This window comes from Rutidosis leptorrhynchoides, chromosome 10, assembly GCF_046630445.1.
Source record: "Rutidosis leptorrhynchoides isolate AG116_Rl617_1_P2 chromosome 10, CSIRO_AGI_Rlap_v1, whole genome shotgun sequence".
In the NCBI taxonomy this organism is placed as follows: Eukaryota; Viridiplantae; Streptophyta; class Magnoliopsida; order Asterales; family Asteraceae; genus Rutidosis; species Rutidosis leptorrhynchoides.
In genome coordinates, this window is record NC_092342.1 from 62,459,475 (window position 1) to 62,467,274 (window position 7,800).

At 31.9% G+C, this 7,800-nt stretch overlaps 1 non-coding gene across 1 annotated transcript; it reads left to right on the plus strand.

Moving 5' to 3' along the window:
• Window positions 1–910: 910 nt before the first annotated feature.
• On the plus strand, window positions 911–1,017 carry LOC139873962 (small nucleolar RNA R71). The gene has a single exon (XR_011767671.1). It is a non-coding gene; the product is annotated as a small nucleolar RNA R71 (small nucleolar RNA).
• The last annotated feature ends 6,783 nt before the right edge of the window (window positions 1,018–7,800 follow it).

The window sequence follows — 7,800 nt, forward strand, 5'->3', positions numbered from 1 at the left end:
CGAGTGGTGGTGGTGGTGTAACTTCTTCATTGTTACTCACATCTAAAACCTTCCCATCTTCTGGTGCTGGTTTTTCAGAATTTGTTGACACCATGTTAACGTTTTCATTCTGAGGATTTACTTCAGTATTACTCGGTAGCTTTCCTTATTCCCTCTCACTCATCATGCTAGCAAGTGTACCTACGTATTTTTCTAGATTCAAAATGGAAGCTTGTTGAGTTCTAAATGACTGATCAAACCTCTCATTCGTTTGGGTTTGAGATGTAATAAATTGTGTTTGAGATTCCATTAGCTTTGACATCATTTCTTCCAGATTTGGCTTTTTCTCTTCGGTTTGTTGTGGTGGTTTATACAAGCCAGGTCTTTGTTGATTGAAATTGTTGTGTTGAGTTGGTTGGGTATTCGGATATTGTTGGTTGTACGAGTTATTGTTGGGTCCATTTGAATTGTAAAGAATGTTTTGATTTCGATTGAAGTTTGGCCTTGGCGGTTGATAATTATTTTGATAATTATTTCCCGGCCTTTGGTTCATGTAGGAAACATTCTCACGTTGTTCCATCGTTTGCTCAATGTGGCAATCTTTCATTACGTGTGGTCCACCGCATTGCTCACAACTGATTCGTATCGCGTGAATATCTTTATTCATCTTTTCCATTCGTCTCTCGAAAGCATCCATTTTTGCGAAAACGGAATCAAAGTCATGGCTAGAATTGGCTCTAGCCGCTTTAGATGAACGAAAAATATTTTTTCCTGATGCCACTCATGTGAGTGGGATGCTGTGTTATCAATAATTTTGTGAGCTTCAGTTACGGTTTTCTTCATAATGGAACCACCAGCTGCTGTGTCGATGTCTTTTCGTGTAGCAATGTCGACACCTTGGTAGAATATTTGCACTATTTGATAAGTGTCTAAACCGTGTTGAGGACATCCTCTCAACAACTTTTCGAATCTTATCCACGCCTCATATAATGTTTCATTTGGCTTTTGCGCGAACGTAACAATTTCTCCTTGAAGTCTCATGGCTTTAGATGCCGGAAAGAATTTTTTAAGAAATTTCTAAACTAAGACATCCCATGTATCAATCGCTCCTTCGGGTAACGATTCTAACCAATCTTTGGCTTCTCCCTTTAAAGTCCAGGGAAACAACATGAGATAAATCTGTTCATCCTCAACTTCTCTGATTTTAAATAGAGTACAGATCCTATTAAAAGTTCGAAGATGTTCGTTTGGATCTTCTTTTGGCGTACCACTATATTGGCATTGATTAGTTACCATGTGTAGGGTTTGTCCTTTGATTTTATAATCTGACGCATTAATGTCTGGTCGAATAATGGCGTAACCTTGGCCTGTGTGTGTAGCTCTCATTCGATTTTCCATACTTAGAGGTTCCGTTACTTCCATAATTGAATTTGTTGAATTCGAATCACTAGAGGATTCTGATTTAACGATTTGTGGTTCAGGATCTCTAAATTGTCCTTGAATATCCTCCGGGTTCTCAATTGTGAAGTCGGGTTCAAAAAATGGATTATCAGAAATTTGAGTTGGAGTACTTGTTTGACTAGATGATGATTCTAAAGAAAAATCAACAGCGGCAATATTAGCTAGATGTCTCGATCTGGTTACAGGTGGTGAACGTATGAAAGGTGGTGAACGTTTTGCTCGGTGCATTCACTGAATATCCTATTAGTTATAAAAATAAAAATTATAAAAGTTATCAAGTTAATAGACTTTTCCGATTTTACCCACGTTTCGAATAGCAAATAGATGCAGCAGGTAGCCAGGACCCTTTAAATCGGAAGCCCACAACTCGCCACTAACAAATTCGACTATTACTTCGAACCTGAAAATTTTGGATGTCTATCAATTTAATCGCTTAAAATAATTTTTCGTCGAAATTTTACGAAAATAAAGAAAATTTTATGTTCTAAAAACTAGAGCGTAGAAATGAAAAAGAAAAAGCGCGTCGAAAAACGAAAGGTCGAAAAATAAAAATAAGAAAGAAAAACGTCGAAACTTAAAAGTCTAAAAACTAAACCTAAAAAGTTGCGCCTAAAGGTATTAAAACTTAAAAGGAATTCTATACCCAAAACGACAATAACTTAAAAGGCACTAAAATTTATTTAAAACTAAAGCGATAAGTGACGTCGTAAAATTCTAAAGCGCCTAAATCTCAATCTAAAGAAAAAACACTTAAGAGATTTTACGGCAAAGCTTAAGAATCTAGAAGTATAAAATAACTACGACAAAAACTAAGTTTAGAACTAAATACGAATGACAAATATAAAAATTATGAATAAAAAGTTAAAAAATATAAAAATAAAACTAAAGTTATAAAAATACAATTTTTATAAAAAAATATTATTTTTATATTATTTATATAAAAGGATTAAATAATTAATAAAACTAATAAAACTTAAATTACAAATTAAAACTAAAAACTAAACTAATTAATATTTAAATTAAACCCTAATTAAAATTAATTAATAATAATTATAATTACAGAAACCCTAATTCTGGCAGACGATGTTCAATTGCTGTCAAATCAACTCATGCGAACGCATGAGATTCGTGTTGTCTTTCCATGCGATCACATGGTCCAGTTTACCAGAAACAGATTTGGGCTCTGATCAGGATTCAGCCCAGTTTATTATTTTTTTTTCTTTTTCTGTTTTTAAATTACAAAATATTTATAGAATATTTATATAAAATATAATAAACTTATATTTTAAAATCTTAAAAATAAAAGTACTTTTTAATTTTATAAATAAAATTCTTAAAAATATATATATATAAATTATTTTTTTATTTTTTTATATTTTTTTAACACTTAAAACAAAATATTTTTACGAAATAAGAAATAATATATTTTTACAAAAATATGGTTTTAATATAGCATTTTTCAACGAGTCCCAGGCAGCGGCGCCAAAAACTTGATGACTATTATAGTTTACTACAAAATACGATGAAATTACACAAGTTTTATTTATTTATTTATGGGATATACCTAAACCTTGCTACAACACTATAGGCAGTGTACCTAATCGTAGGGTAGTGTAGTTTTTAGTAAGTCCGGTTTATTTCACATGGAGCTAGTGATTACGTACTATACTTTTAACAACTATATTTATATAATATATATATAATTATATATAGTAATATTATTATAATAAAAGGGGGTTTTACCGTTTAATGACCGGTTTGTAGATTTTATATAAAGCGTAAAGATAAATGACGATAATTAAAGTGCGTAAAATAAATAACAATATTAAAAGGACAATAAATAAAATGACAGTAAATAAAAGTACGATGAAATATGAAATAAAAGTATTATGCTTATTTAAACTTCCGTAATCATGATGTTTGACGTTTTGATTTTAATTTATTACCCTGGGTTAATTGTCCTTTGTCCTGGATTATTTGATACCTATTTGGTTTTTGTCCATAATAGTCCATCGGTCATAATTATAAAATGCTCGTCAAATTAACCTTGTCCCCGAAGTCAAATATTCCAACTAATTAGGGATTTAAACTGTAACAAGGTTTTAATACTTTGTTAATAATTACACCAGGTTATCGACTGCGTATAATCCAAGGTTTTAATACTTTGTTAACAATTACACCAATTACCCTTGTATGTAATCCACCCCTGTTTTAATTAGTCCATGATATATTAATTTATCCACTTGGCCAAAATGAATAATCAATTACCCAATCTAATTGATTAATTAAATGATTGTAAACGATGTCATATAAACGTCACTAAATAGGACATTCGTAATCAATTTAATAATTATTAGATTAACTAATTTGAAGATAGGTTCAACAGGTTCCAATGATTTGTCATTCAATTAGACAATACCCCCTACCTATTAATAGTCAATAGTCCAATGTTCACAAGTGTCGGTCTTTTGTCCAAACCCGAATTATGGTACAAAATCCAATAACCTCATCTTAATATTTAGCCCAACATCACAATTACTTCGGCTCAAATAAGCATAATAATAACTTAGTTACTAGACATTAATTTAAAAAGGAAGAACATAGCTTACAGTGATTATTTATCGCGTAGCGTTACCCGGACAGAGTTTTGACATAAAACCGTAAAACATTTCTTACAATAACCTAACTAAACCATAATTTATTATTAATCTTAATTATAATTAAAATTATAATTATAAATATATATTACCTAGAGAGAAAGAAAGATTGAAAAATGTGTAAATAACTCGGCTGAATTCGATGCAATTTATAGGACTTGGCCTGCTACAGGGTACCATGCGATCGCATGGAGTTTTGGCACCCTGGCCATGTCATCGCATGGCCAGCTGGATCAGCTCAAAATGCAACAAAAACGTGGGCGGCTGCTGATTATTTAATATATTATATAATATATATAATTATATATATATTATATTATATTCTTGTGCATAGTAGACTTGTAATTTTAGGTCCGTTGTCTCGCGCGTTGATGCTCGGTTTATGTCTCAGTTCCGGATTTTTGAACGTCTTTTCGTATGCTTAGATATCTTGTACTTTGTGTTCCGCGACTTGTACTCTTGTCATTTTTGGACGTTTCTCATCAATAAATTGAACCACTTGAATTATATCTTGTACATTTGAGCTTTTTGGTCATTTGCGTCTTCAAATCGTTGTTTTCTTCTTTTGTCTTCGCACTTATTTATTTAAACGATTATTGCATAAAAATAGAACAATAGTAACTAAAAGCTTTACATATTGGAAGGATATTGCGCCTAAATATATGTTCATTTGGAGCACTATCACCATTTCATGATTTTTATAATTATTTTAAATTGAATTTGTTTTTTACAAAAAAATTAGCTAATAAATTTATATTTATATGATATTATATAATATTAATAAATTTATTTATTTATCATTTGTTTTAGTTTAATGAAATATATAATATTAATATTAATTTAAAAATATGAATTAAAAAGTCGACTAACACACTGACCGATTTATCTCTTACTCCAGACTTTTCTGACTATGTCAATCACTTGATACCGAAGGTTAACTTAAATCACCACTCTCGATGCTCTTAGAAATGAAAGTGAACTTTTATTATTAAACATAAAAATTTAGAAATAAAGACACTTACATTGAAACATATGAAATAGGAGAGTTAAATTAGTACACCACTTGATAAATCATCGTAGATAATGGTTATCGATTGATAGCTCATTGAATTTAACTTAAGACCATTCCCAATGCTAGATCGCCCAGCTCTCGCCTACGTCTCCCTCTCGAGGTCGGTTTTTGAAATCCCTCCGCTCAGGTTGCCCTCCCAAGAACCATCCTCGTTTGTGACTTGTTTAAGCAGAATGCATGACGAGGAAAATGTACCCGTTTGAGTGATATAGCTGTTTGCAACGGCTAGTTTCACTTTTTAATTATTTCATTTGTTCTATATATACACACTACAATTTTATTTTCATACACAACACATCTTCTATTTTTACACAATACATCTTCTATTTTCACTCTCAAAATTCAACTTCGAAACACAAAATGGGACCAAAAAAAACAAAGCAAATCTAAATCCAAAATCCCACAAATTCAAACGAGGAAAACTAATGACATATTTAACGATTTGATGAAAACGCACCAATATTCCTTACCAATCGAATCATCTTCCAACCCACTCGTGCCTAACTAGGGTTTTTCGGCTTATGAAAATCACGCAACCTACATGTCTTTGTTGAACCTAACACAACAACAACTTTCATTTGTCCCGACTTACAACTATTAAACTCGTTAAATTGAAACTGTACCCGACGACAATGATGATGATGATGATTTTTACGCAGTTCAATAAACGCAACCCGAGCCCTGGGCCGAACCCGAGCCCCAACCCGATCGCAAAGGCAAGAAAATGAAATGTCTGAAACAAGTGTGAACAGGAGAAGAGAGCAAAACTTTAGCCCAATGTTTTTATGCATGTTTTTGAAAATCCACTCCCCGGAACCTCACAAACCTCAAACTCATTTTGGGGCGATATACGTGCGATGTACAACTCTATTGCTTTGATTTCACGATGAGCGGATCAAATTAGCATTAAATGGAGCAAACTTCAACGTGATGTCAAAATATTTATCGCAATCCACTCAAAGCTAAAACAACATTGGCAAAGTACTGCTGGAGGAAAGATCTTATGAGAAACGCCCGCAAACAAATCAAAATGCAAATGAAAAGAAATATTCTGTAAGAGGATGCGTGGAACATACTTAAAGACTGTGCGAAGTTTTTAACGTTTGAATGTCTTTTGTCCCATAAAAAAATAAACCCGATAACCTCTTCCCAAACATGCAACATAATCCAGAAAATGAAGTCGACAATCAACTGAGCCCTACTTTCTACGAGAGTTTATTTAGGGCCGAAGTGACGCAACATCCACCTGGTCGAAACAAGGACCAAAGAGATTTGTATTCATCGGATGCTGGTTCTCGTAGATCATCTGAGGAAGCGCGCCAGAAGATAGTTGAGTCCGCGAAAGCTGCCACATTAGTCACGAAACAAACAACGAAAAAGATTGCGAGAAAGGCTGAGACGTGTACGATGTTTAAGGGTTTAAAACTTCTTTCAAAATTGGTATCCCGTGATTTACCTCCCGGTGAGTACAATTTGATGATGAGAGTTTACGAAAGGATTAAGAAAAAATACGCGAGGCAAGTAGCGGAGTCGTCGGATGAATCCAAATAGTTTTAGTATTTTTCATATTTTATTTATGTCATACTTTCAATTATTTTGTACTTTAATTTATTAATGTGTTGTTTTTAATTTATTTATTTTATGATTAAAAAAATTAATTAGTTCTGGAGAGTAAATATGTCATGATTGAGAGTCACTACTACAAATATCACTGATTAGACGTGTTGAAAACCTCAATTAGACGTGTTACTCAATACGTATAGATGTAACAACACTAATTGATAGTGCTAATTAGTGAGGTTCCTTTAACCGGTCTAATAAACTCAATTAGTCGTGTTCTGTTATATCAATTAGACGTGTTCAGTAGTAAATAGACAGGCTTTAATTAGACGTGTTTCGTTATTTGAATTAGACGCGGTCCGTTAGGTCATTTAGACGTGTTTAGTTACTTCAATTAGACGTAGTCTAAACCCATTTGGACGTGTTCGGTTAGTAAAATTAAACGTGTTCAAAGTTAAATTAGACGTGTTCTACGGCAATTTTATAAACTTTAGTCGTGTCCCTTGTTAAATTGTACCCGCCAAATATTTTTTTCTAAATCTTCAAATTTAAAATCTCAAATTTTAATATTAAATATTTCAATTTTGAAATATCCGCCACAAATGTAACTACCACTTCTAATATAACCGCCAACTATAACAGACTATCAAATAGACGTATTGAACATAACATGCTAGAATATAGACGTGATAAACTATACTATCTAGCTGCTGGTAATAAAATGCTTATATGATAAATGTATAAATATTATACACATAACCAAAATTAAAAATCAATAAAACAATATTTAATACAAAACCCAACTATATAATATATATATATATATATATATATATATATATATATATATATATATATATATATAAAATATAATATATTTAAAGTACCTACAAAAGAAAATATCATAAATCTCTAAATCTCTCCATCTAGTAAACTTTAAACCTAAAAAAACTAAGGTCGCACCCATCACACCCATCTAAAATAGAGCTAGTCTTTACTTCACCTCACAAAGGTTTTCATTCTGCTATATACCTACATAAACATCCACATTTTACAACAATTAATGCAAAA